Here is a 13,337-nt window from a genome sequence, read left to right on the forward strand (position 1 = left end):
TTCATCTCTGAGATTTCCCTCCCTTCTCAGTCACGGAGACTGCGAGTTGTCTCTGGAAATGTGGGAAATCACATTGGGTGCATGGAGCCAACTGTTTCAGCTGCATAACCCCACCACCTTTCTGTGAAGGATCATATCCACTCATCATATGATTTTTCCCTTTGGCCTCTGTCAAACAAGGTTCAGAGCCGTTTTCAGGTAAACCTTTCTGTCCAGTGAGTGCTTACCCACCATATTCGTGAACACCAAGGTACCGTGAGAGAGTTTCCATTTTCTGGTGAAGCCCCTCCCACATCGGTCTATGACGCCCCTATCATCTTATAAAACACTCAGACAAGCCCAATAGCAAATGGATAACCCATTTTCTGGTGTGTTTCCTCATTATTGAAGGACGCATCCTCTTGCTAATGATGGATGGCCTTTAGAGAGTTCATCATATGAATCTCTCTATCACTTGCACTCATATTAGCTAGAGGGAACAGTAATTACTCCATAGTTTGATCTAGGTCAAACCAAAGTGGCTCCCACTGACTTTCATAAAGCCAGATTTCGGTGGGCCCAAATTGGCTAGGGTCCCGCACGTAACCTCTCCATGAGGTGTGGGGCCCACCACTAAGGGAGGTCATCCAATGACCAAAAGAGACACCATGGCAATGATGTGCATTCAACCATGGTGTGCACAAGAGCCATTATCGATTGAGCATGGGCCAAGTACTTATGGCCCATGTACGAAGCACATCACACATCCATACATCACATGCAAGGATAAATTGATCCAATAAATTAAATATCTGTAAAGCCCATTTGAAGCCCATTTGAAATCCATAAAATTAACCATTAATATTATCTAGATATATGGGCCGAATTAGGGTTGATTGGTTCGGCCCATATAGCTTTATCTGTTAAGTGGGCTTTTAGCAGTTTTAACTATTTAAAACTGGGCCTTTACAGGTTGGGCCAAATTAAACATTCAATTAATTATCAATCCCCAGGCCCATTTTGGGAAAAATTAGGGTTGACATTCAACCATGATTGAACCCTAGATTCGGTCCAAACAATTTAAACCAATCTTGGTTCGGATGGCTCTAGGGTTTGATCTTTTATTAAATCTTTAATTCAAGAAAATAATCTAAAATTAAATACTGATAAAAGAAAATCAAGAATCAGTCAAACAAGGCTGTTCGCACAATCCATCCTGCAAAACAGAGGTTAGATCACAGTTTGCAATTTCATAAACTGCAAATCGTTGATTGCGATTCTCCCATCTATGAAATCTCCTTTTCTGCGCCGCCATCTTCGATCCAAAATAAAATAAATAGAAAACCTAATTTCTATTAATATTACATCAGATTGAATACCTATACATTTAGTCTAATAATAAAAAAATTATTTTATAGACCAAATGCAATAAAATAATCCAGAAACTACAAAATCGCAGGTTCCCTGTGCAAATCAAGATTTCGATCTCCTTTTGTACGAACAACCCATAATTCAAGAAAATCATAAAGAACAATTCTAAACAATAATCAGATTTATATAAAAATTAATTTCAGATTATTCGCCCATAATTTTGGAACAATTTCCCAAAACCCTTATCTGCGCAAATCGGGTAGAACGCCTTCTGCCCATTTGCACAGGTGCAGATTAGATCAGTCTTCTCCTAATCTCATTAGGAGGTTTCCAGATCTGAATCACATTCAGATCTGGACACTTTGAGTGGATAGGGTTAAGACCCTATCCTATATGCTAATCGATTCCAAAATTTGCCCCATATTTTACTACTTAAATTAGCCCAGTTCGAAATGGGTTTTAGGTCCATTAAGGTTATGTGCTCACTTAGCCTTCCTAACTGCTGCGCAGTTGGGCTTCTTTGTATGACGTGGGACCCAAACAATGATCTACACATCAGCCACATGGGTTCAGCCCAGCCTTTGTTACAAGGCCTGGCGAATACACTATTATAGACAGTGCACCCCGTGAAACCCATCACATGGGCTCTATGGGCCCAACACTTACCCTAAGTGGTCCCTGGACCAAGCCACTTTGTAACACCTAGGGACTGTGGGCAGATGCAAGATTAGCCCATCAAGCATTACCTTCTATGGTCTTACACTCAACCTCCCAGCCCATAATGATAAACAATGCCTGAGAAGAGAGGACCTCTCCCTTGGCTGCAAGGAATAGTGTTGCACTCTCTGCTTATATGGATCCCGGGAATTAAAACCTTCTTGCAAACATTTTGGAAACCGTAATATATATATATATACTTTTATATCTCATATAAAATATATTTTTCAAAACAAATCTCAACGATTGAAATAGGCTGCTGGCAGTCTTGGTTTCCATCAGTGAGATTGCATCCCCGATCATTACCTTTGTCCGACAATGGGGCTGATCTTGTCACTATGATCACCCACTCAGATGAATTCTCAGACTGTCCCAACATACCCATGTTTTGACCCCCGTTAAATATATCACTGATTGGTACATCAAAGACAGCCCAATCCGACACCTAGTGTAGTATCATAATTGAGTCTAGTGGTCGGGTGTAACTTTCTAGTTTTGCCCATTAATCTCAAGGTCTAGGGCAATACTGGAAATCTGGTCCGATTCAAAGATTCAATTAATCCTACACTGCATGTGCCTAGGGTCTCACCCTGGCGGTTGAGACAGGCCACCCCAACTGACTTGGTGGCACATTAGTGTCAGCCTTATCAGGATAGGTCTCCCCAGACCAACCCATTGGCTGCGAACATTCTAAACTTACACGAGTCTCATTAAGTGTCCAGTTTAAGGGTATTACACAGAAACACACCAAAGGAACATGAATCAAATATGTACTTTATTCATTTACAGTAAACTCATAATGTACATCATTCTGATTGAAGCTAAGGGCATACAAAAACTGTCTAACACCAAACACAGATTCTCATGCAAGTAGGGAAGGAGGAGTACGCGAAGTGGCCGGAGAGGATAAAGAGAAACCCCAAGAGGGGAAACCCAAAGAAGTATTGCAAGTACCACCGCGGCACCGACCACAGCACCGAGGATTGCTACAAACTCAAGAACGAGATCGAGTCCCTCATTCGCCGAAATCATCTAAAGCAATACGTAGAAGGTGAGGCTGGCACCTCGTCCTCACAGCAATAGTTTGCAGGCATCATCGATGTCATCATTGGGGGCTCGGCCTCAGGTGGAGATTCGGTCTTGGCCCGGAAGGCCTACGCCAGGCAGCTGAACATCCAGGGGATGGCTCCCAAGAAGTTGAAGTAGGATGAGGCCCTCACCTTTACGGATAAGGACCTGAAGGGGATCTTGGTCCCCATGACGACACATTAGTAATATCCACCATCGTCACAAATTTCATGGTGAAGAGGATACTTGTGAATAGCGGCTCCTCTGTCGATATCCTCTTCTACAACGCTTACGAGAAGATGAAGCTGGTGCCCGAGCGCCTCCATTCGGTCGACGTGCCACTCGTCGACTTCTTCAGAAATATAGTTAGACTGGAGGGGAGAATCACCTTACCAGTAACGGTAGGGACGGAGCCTCGACAAGTGACGAGGATGAACGAGTTCCTGGTCATGAAAATTGGCTCCCCTTACAATTCCATCATTTGGTGGCCGACCCTCCATGCGTTCAAGGCAGCCATCTCCTCTTACCACCTCGCCCTCAAATTCCCCACCAAACTCATTGTCGAAGTCATCCAGGGGGATCAGCAGACCGTCCGCTAGTACTATCTGGCAACACTGAAGGGCAAGAACAAGGAAGCACTACTGTTGGAGGGCCTCGACCTTAGGGAGAAGCTAGCAAGCTGAGGACCTCGTCTTGGTTCCCTAGAGGAGGCTGAGCCCGAGAAAATAGTCTGCGTCTGGTCCAACCTTCCCCTAGAAAGCCTATCCAAACTAGTAAGTTTCCTTAAAACCAATGCCGACGTCTTTGCTTGATCTACCGCTAACATGCCTAGAATTGACCCTTCAGTCATTACTAACAGACTGAGCGTGGACCCGAGCTCTAGGCTAGTTCGGTAGAAAAAGAGAAACTTTGCACCAAAGCGATGGAAGGCCATAGGAGAGGAAAGTTGACAAACTACTCGATGCTGGGTTCATCCAAGAGGTACATTACCCTAACTAGTTGTTCGATGTGGTTAACCCTAGCCAAAACCTTTGACACCTTGCGGAAGTATAATATGAAGCTTAACCCCAGCAAGTGTTCCTTCGACGTCACATCAAGCAAGTTTTTGGGTTTTGTCGTCACGCAACGAGGCATAGAGGCTAACTCGGAAAATATCCAAGCTAATCTGGATAAGGAACCACCTCGATCATCAAGGAAACTTAGAGGCTTACTGACTGAGTGGCTGCCCTCAGCCGCTTCATGTTGAAGTCGGCCAACCGCTGTCTATCCTTCTTCCTGGCCATTAAAAAGCTAAAGGATTTCAAGTGGATGGAAGAATGCCAGTGCGCCTTCGAAGAGTTGAAGACATATCTCACCTCACTGCCCCTCCTCACTCGACCACTTCCGGGAGACGTGTTGTACCTATACCTCTTGGCCGCGGATGAGGTCATCAGCTTGGTATTGATAAGGGAACATGGAGTGCAGAGACCGATCTACTATGTTAGCAAGGTCCTCTGTGACACTGAGACCCGATACCCCGAAGTAGAGAAACTAGCCTTTGCCCTAGTGGTCTTAGCTAGAAAACTCAGGTCGTACTTTCAAGCCCACACCATCACAGTCCTAACCATCCACCCCTTCAAGCCATCCTCGACAAGCCAGAGGCCTCGGGATGACTGATCAAGTGAGTCGTCGATCTATCAGAATTTGACCTACAATACTAGTCGAGGCCGATAATTAAAGCACAAGCCTTGGCCAACTTTGTGGTAGAATGCACCTTTAATCGAGCCCACGGTCGAGCCCCAGAAGAGGAAGAAGACCTCGGTTGGCTAAGGGACCTTGGCTTACCTTGTTGTTAGATGATCCAACTCTAAAGGAAGTGGAGTCAGCCTCATACTCCTCACCCCAAACAACACCGAAGATAAATACACATTGAGGTTCGACTTTTCGGCCTCCAATAATGAAGCCAAGTACGAATCCCTCCTCACCGGCCTACAACTCATGAGAGACCTCGTCTCCCAACATGTTGCGGTCTTCAGCAACTCCTAGTTGGTGGTGAACCAAGTTAATGGTGAGTACGAGGCCAGAGAATAGAGCATGGAAAAATACCTAGCAAAAGTGCAAGAACTAGTCCGCCACTTCCAACACTTCTCCCTACGACAAGTTCCATGGTCCGAAAACATGAGGGCTGACACCCTATCTAAATTGGCAAGCACCTCGGGTGTGGCTCTCGGCCACACAATCCGCGAGGAGAAGCTGGCTCATCCTAGCATCGAAGAAGTCCAGATGTTCCTAGTACAAGCCCAACCTTGTTAGATGGACCCCATCATCGCCTTCCTCCTTACCAAGTAGCTGCCTGCCGACAGAAACCAAGCCAGACAGATTTGGCGGCAGGCCGCCCACTATACACTGCTTGAAGGGAAGTTATATAGAAGATCTTTTACCTTGCCCTACCTTCAACGCCTCTGCCAAGAGGAGGGCGAGTATGTGCTCCAAGAGATTTAGGAAAGCATCTTCAATAGCAACATTGGGGGCAGAACCCTAGCCCAAAAAGCACTAAGGCAAGGGTATTTCTAGCCGACGGTTCAGAAGGACGCAGTCGAGTTGGTGCAAAAGTGCAGCTGATGCCAGAGCCACTCCAACATCTCCCATCGGCCTACCACGAACCTTTCAGCCCTCAGCAGCCAATGGCCCTTTGCCAAATGGAGCATGGATCTCCTAGGCCCCTTCCCTCAAGCCATGGGAAATAGAAAATACCTCATCATCGCCATTGATTACTTCACCAAGTGAGTCAAAGTCAAGCCCTTAGCCACCATCACGACCAGAATGATACAAAATTTCTTCTGGAAGAACATTATTTGCCGCTTCGGCCTCCCCCACATGTTAGTGATGAGAATGAAAAATATCATACTTTTCTCCCTTAATATTTAGTCTTTTATATTTATTGTATGCCCAAATGCACTCATTATTCTTATATTTTGGTTTAGGGCACGGAAGGAGGCGTTAAGTGAAAAACAAGGCTAATCGGGTGATTTTACACGATTTTGGCGCCGTGTGGTAGATTGAGCATAAATCTCCCATTCAAACTCGGATTGAGATGATTCAAGATGTGTTGGAAAGATAAGGAAATTCTCTACAACTTTCTTCTTTTGAGTTTTGATATATTCGGACTGCATCAAGATCACAATCGGGCCCAACTTCTCTACAACTGCACTGGTGACGTGTTGAAGACATTCCTTAGCCTTGAAGCTTTCATCTGCGAATTCACCACTCTCCCACTCACACAAGAACTTTGTTTTATCTTATTTTTGAGTCTTTTCTTGATAATTCAGACTTGGAGATTGTTACCTAAAGGAATTTTGGGAGATTTTGTAGGCTTTTTTTGGGGGAGGTAGTGAGAAAGAAAAGAAGAGGAAAAAACATGAAGAAAAGAAATCAGACCTAGGCAGCCAAACCTCTCTTCTTTTCTCTTCCCCCCTCTTCTCTATTCTCTGATTTTCTTGAGTTTTCACCATGATCATGTGTGGCTAAACTCTCATACTTGGTCAAAGGATGTTGAAGCCTCAGAATCCACCAAACTGTGAGATCTAATTTGATTGTTTGATTCATGCTTTGGATATCGAATGTTCTTCTATGTTTATGTCTATGATTGTTTCGTTTGATTGCTAGGAGGCCTACTAGTTTATTATTTGTTACAATCTATTGCTAGATTAGATATCAAATCCATAGTTGTTTGATCCCTCTAATCTATGAAGCAACTAGAGTTTAATGATTTGCTGTGTCAGAAATCGTTAGATCTTAGGAAGAGCACTCGACTAAATTAAATGCAACCACTTGTTCTTGTGTTGTTTAGCTTCATCGATCTCTAATGCTTTAGGCTATTGCTGGATTAAATCTTTAACGCTTGTTTAGGGCTTGTTCAGTAGTAAGGGTTAAGAGGATCGCTTGTTTTCTGATTAACTATGATAGGGAGATGCAGGAAAGTAATTCCTACGATGAATATTCGAAGTCTGAATTGATTTATTTTTGCATCGATGAGCAGTAGTGAAATTCTGATGGTGGATGTTATCCTAGACCAAGATTCGTTCTTTTGGTTAGTTTCAACACTCTAAATTGCCTTGCTTCCCATTTAAATTTTGTTCTTTTTAATTCTGATTTTCTTTCTTTTAATTTTGTTTTATGTTACATACACCCCCCTCCATCTTTGATTCATGTAGCACATAATTTAGGTTAGATACTCTCTGTGGAAATGATCCTTACTCGCACTATTGCATTTTATTTTTATGAGTATTGGTTTTATTTTTGGGTGCCTACGACAACACGCTAGTTAGTCACCGACAACGAGAAGTAATTTGACGATGCGAGGTTCAGAGAATGGTGTGCCTCCTTTGATATCAAGCAACAATATACCTCGGTGGGCTATCCATAAACCAACGGCCTAGCCAATGTCACCAACAAAACTATCCTAGAAGGGTTGAAGACTAGGCTTGATAGAGCCAATGGCCTCTGGGCCAATGAACTCAATAGCGACCTATGGGCTTACCAAACGACACCTCAAACTGCCACAGGAGAAACCTAGTTCAACCTTAACTTATGGCATCGAGGCCATCATTCTAGTAGAAATCAATGAGTCGACTCTTCGAACCAAGGCATACAATGAGGCTGAGAATGATGAAGAACTTAGAACCAACTTAGACCTATTGGAAGAAGTTTGAGAGCAGGCTCAAATCAGGGTGGAAGCCTACTAGTAGAGGGTGGCCCACTACTACCATTCACGGGTGAAAGACAGACACTACAAGGAAGGAGACTCATCCTTATAAAAGTCATGGTGCCCGAGTCCGGTGTAAGAAAGCTTGGCTCCAATTGGGAAGGTCCCTACAGAATCTAGCAAGTCATCGGCCCTGGCACATTTTGGCTCGAGTATCTGAACGGAAGACCAGTCCCTTGGACATGGAACTTAGAGAACGTTTGTATGTATTATCAATGAATATACTCCCTAGTGGTTGGATAGTGAATAAAAGTGCAAAGTTCCTCCCCATGGCTTCAACTCTTAGTGTATAAGTTCTTATTTTGCTAACCGCCAAGACCGCTCAGTCGCTCGACCAACCAGCGCAAATAGTCTCCCCCGAGGTGATACGCTCGAACTGGAAGCGATTAAGGAACACGGTTCCATACGAGCCATACATCCACTTTTCCAAACAGGAAGGGCGTGGTGGCCTCGACCAAATGCACCTCAACAGCCTCGACCGAAGTCGGAGAACAAGCCAGGAGAGATAAGGACTTCGCCTCCCTTCCCCCCGTTAAGGAAACTGGCCTCGAACACCTTGACGACACAGCTCAACCTCAGCTGAACTCCTTCAATTCAACTTCCTAAGTGAACGACTAAGTGACAAGCCACCTTAGATGGTAACTTCTTTGCTGCTTGTGACCTCGGCAGAAAAAGAGCCGGCTATATAGTGCCCTCGACAATAGGAGCAGCTAGGTATTCGGCAGAAGGGACTTCAACATCCCCTAGGACCTTCAGGTCCGACTATTAGATAGTGTATGCCCTTAGATCTAATCAGATTGATGTACTGATGCATTTATTGCAAATGAATAAAAGTACATAATCGATTCATGTTATATTTTGTGTGTTTTTGTGTAATTACCCTTAAACTGGACACTTATGAGACTTGTGTTAGTTTAGAATGTTCTCAGTCGTTGGATAGACTTGGGGAAGCTTGTCTCATTTGCTAGAGTGAGACCCGAAGCACATGTAGTGTGTGTTTGTTTGAAACACTAAACCTAGACCATTTTCTAGTTATGCACTGCACCATGGAGACTGGTGGGCAAAACTAGAAAGTTACACCTAACCCCTAGACTCGATTATGGTACTGCACTGGGTGTCGGATTGGGCTGTTTGTGATATGCCAATCAGTGAGATCGTTAGAAGGGGTCAAAACCTGGGTATGTTGGGACAGTCTGAGAATTCACTCGAGTGGGTGATCATAGTGACAGGATTAGCCCTTTTGTCGGACAAAGTGAATGATCGGGGACTGCACTCTCTGTGATGGAAACCAAAACTACTGGTAGTCGATTTCAATCGTGTTTGAGATTTGTTTCTACAAAATATAGTTATATAAATATATATATATATATATATTATGTTTTATGAAAAAAGGTTTGCAAAAGGTTTTAATTCTCGGGATCCATCCGAGTAGAGAGTGCAACACTGTACCTTACAGCCGAGGGAGAGGTCCTCTCTTGTCGGGTAGTGTTTGATCATTGAGGGCTGAGAGGTTAAGTGTACGACCATTTAGGGATATTATACCTGAAGGGCTAATCTCACTTAAGACCATTGTCCTTGTGCCTTCATAAGATGGCTAGACTCAAGGACCATTTAATGTAAATGTTGGGCCCATTAAGAGCCCATACTGATGGACTCAGGGGTTCACTGTGTTTAGCAGTGAATTCGGCTAGGCTTTGTCACAGAAGCTAGGCTAAACCCATGTGGCTTTTGTGAGGTCAATGTTAGGGTCCCACGCCATACAAAGAGAGCCAAGTTAGCCAGCAATTAATAAGGGACGTGAGCCACCTCATTAATGGACCTAAAGCCCAAAGATTAATTGGATTAATCAGCATGGGCAAATTTGGATAAGGATATGGATTTGGATCAGTAGATAAGGATAAGAGGATAAGTCTTATCCACTTGAAGAGTCCAGATCCAAATAAAGATTTGGATTAGGAAACTCCTAACTAGATTAGGAGATCAACACTTTAAGATCTATATAAATAGAGGAGGGCGAACTGCTCCAAGTTTACAAACTGCTCTCAATTCTCCCTCTCCTTCTACTCTTGCTGCCATATACCTTGTTCGATCTCCATTCTTGAACTGATAAAGATCAGTTCTTGATTCTGATTTTGATCTGAATTCGTGCTCACCTCCCTTGCAAGCTATTGAATTGCAGTTCTTGCTAAATGACTACATTGTTGAACTTGCTTCATCTCAAGCTGCGACATGTTCAGTGGAAGCGGGTTTTGGTAACCGCTTTGGACATGAACACCTACTTTGGGAGCTACACGTGTGGAGTCTGTATCAGGTATTTCTCTCCCTTTCTTTTGGTTTTAGATCTAGTATGGTTTGGTGCAAGAACAATCCTTGAAAAATGCAGTTTTTCTAAAACTAGGAATACGATTCCCGAAAGGGAGAAAAGAAATTTTTGAAATTTCGCCCAACTACCTTGCATGGTTCGGCCATTCATATGATGGATCTCCCTTCCCTTTAGTGGTATCAAAGCCAGGTTCAATCTTGAACCAAAATAAACCAGATTTGAATCAAGAAGCAAATCGGCAGAATTGTTTTACCCAATTTGTGATTTTAGCAATTTTTTTGAGAATTCAGTTCTCGGTTTTGGGCATTTTGATATGAATTTAAATCTTTATTATTCTGCAATAATTTTACAATGTTCTACCATTATTTCTTGAATTCTTGGGGCTATTTATGTGATGGAGATCGAATTCTTTATTGGCGCCAAGATTTGCGCACCCTGCATTTTCATTCTATTCAATTTTGGTCTGTAAATAAATTTTGTTTTAGACAAAATGTATAGGATTTGATCTGATGTAATTAATAGAAAATTAGGTTTTTCTGTTTTTTTTTTTACATTGGAAGACTTGTTGGAGCGCACGGAGGAGAAGAAGAAATTTTGTAGAGTAGAAATCTGCAATCTGCGATTAACCCTTTTCTTGTAGGTTTGCAGTTCGTCCGGATCAGATTTGGACCATCACACTTGTAGCCTTGTATTTCAGGTCGGGACTAGCATATGGTAGGCATCCAACTAAATGGCTACCACTTTAATTACATCCAGAGGTCCTATCCTACTTTCAAAACCCTTCATCTTCACGAATCAAGAGAGAACATCTCATAATTCAACCAGCCCTGTTCATCTTCAGAGACCGAGAATTTGTAGAGATTTGCCAAGCTTCAGCCTAGTTCCATGCATTTAAATGAAGAACCCTTTCTCTCTCTTCCTCAGAATTCTTCTTTTTTTTTTAATTTTTTCCTTGTTTTATCTTTTGATTTTCTATTTATTTAACTTATTCTATTATCATCATTTCATTGCTTGCTTATTTGTCATCATTCTATTCCTTATTGTTTTTTCTTTTTTTTGTATTTTTTCCTTTTTTAGTTTTTTAATTATATTTTTTACTTTTTAATGATTTTTTTAATTCTTCATAATTTTGATTATTTTTTTAGAAAAAAAAACTTTATAATTTTAATATTTTCTCCTTTTTCTTTTTTTCTTTTTATTTTTTTTTGGAATTTTGATTAGTATTTTTTGCTTTGATTTTTTTTTTCTTTTTCTCCTTTAAAACATGCCCTTTATGTTTATGTTTATTTTTTTCTCTTTTGTTTTTTATTTGTAATTTCATAATTTTTGACTTTTTATTTGATTTTTAATTTTTTTAGAGATTTTATTTTTTTAAAATAATTTATGTTTTATATTTTTTCTTTCTTTTTTCTTTTTATTTTCTATTTTATCTTTTTTTTTTATTTTTATTTTTTTGATTTTCTTGTAGGTGTATTTGTGCCTAACCTTCCTACTCTTTTTGAGTTTTTTTTTCTTTTATGATTTTTCTATTTTTTTAACTTTTGATTTTATTATTTTTTTAGTTTTTTAATCTACATATATTTTATTCTATTGTTCTATTCCTATTTTATTTTTGTTGGACTCTTAACATTTTATCTATTTTTTGTTCTCCTTTTTATATTTTTATATTTTTTATTATTTTGATGTGGACCCCACAAGGGGTATGCAAGCAAACAAACTAGGTGGCTGACATCCTAAATGACTAGGCTAACACATGTGTACTATGTTGAATGTTATGCATGTGGGGAGGGTTTGACACCTAGACTCAAGGCTCCAACAAGGTGGCCAGCCTTCAAACCTCCACCCATCGGACAAACGGACTTCTTTGGTTGGTGCCTGGTTTGGAAGCTTTGGGTGTGACTGTGAGGAGCAGAGTCCATCGCGTCTTGACCACTTACTAACCCCTCTCCTAATGGGACATAGAATGCTAAAACTAATGCAAAATGATGTGTGTAGAGTGTAAGTGAGCAAATAAGCAATAACAGAAATAAAGCAATAACAACTATCTAATAATCTAAGGAATAAGCAGTTATTATTCTAATAAAAGAAAAACAACCTAGAAGCATGCATATATATAAGAAAAAGCTATTAAGCCAAATGGGCCCCATATGGACCCCACCTATGGTCCAAGAACTCCTCAGTGGAGTTGCTAGTCTGTGAGCATCGGAAAAACCAACTCACTTGCCACTTGGGTTGAAAATGGAGTCGCCACCCATCAAGTTAGGAACTGGAGGTGATGGGACCTCTAGGAATGATTTTCAAAAAGAATTTTTATTTTTGTAGTGACTCTTCAAAGGGTTGTCACTTCCCAGTGAATTTTACCATCCTAGACATGACCCCAACCGAGGAAATGAACCATATCCTGATAATCTTAAGATGTCCATTTCTAGTAATGGCTAATACAAACTATAAATTGGGAGAAATGGACATTTCATTAGGGGAGCATAAAGTCCGGTTAAACGTTTTTAGTGCCTCTAAGTATCCAAACCTAGGGGAAGAGGAGTGCAAGGTGGATATAGTGGACGATCTTTTAGATGCCCTGCCTACCCCTTGGTTAGTCCAATCTGAACCCTGTCTGCAAGAAGATGAAAGTGAGTTGGAGAGTTTAGATGAAGAAAGTGCATGAAAGTGTCCGACTGAAGACGTTAAACTTAGCGCTGGTTGGTAGGTAATCCAACGTAATTTTCAGTTACTTTTAGGATTAGAGTTTTTTCTTCTCTTAATTCGAGACTAGGTGACAGATCTTGAACCCCTCAAAGAAACCCTATTGATTGTTCCCTTTGGCCCAAGTCCTTTTGGCATCAATCTAGTCATGCCATTGAGGACAATGGCATTTATGTTGGGGGTGAGGAAAGAGAGAAAAAGAAAAATTGAAAAAAAATGAAATTGAGAAGCTAAGCCTTTAAATATGTAGAATTAAAATTTCACTGAAAATTTTAAAATTTCTATCCATTAAAAGAGACTTCCAAACTGAAAAAGTTGAGAAAACTGATAAAAGAATATTGAATTTTGTAGAAATTGGTAGCAAGTGATAGGAGTCAGAATTGGTTTTATTTGAATATTGTCGAAACCGTTTAGAAATTGGAAAATACTCCC

This window comes from Nelumbo nucifera, chromosome 7, assembly GCF_055504915.1.
Source record: "Nelumbo nucifera cultivar China Antique chromosome 7, China Antique-T2T, whole genome shotgun sequence".
Taxonomy (NCBI): Eukaryota; Viridiplantae; Streptophyta; class Magnoliopsida; order Proteales; family Nelumbonaceae; genus Nelumbo; species Nelumbo nucifera.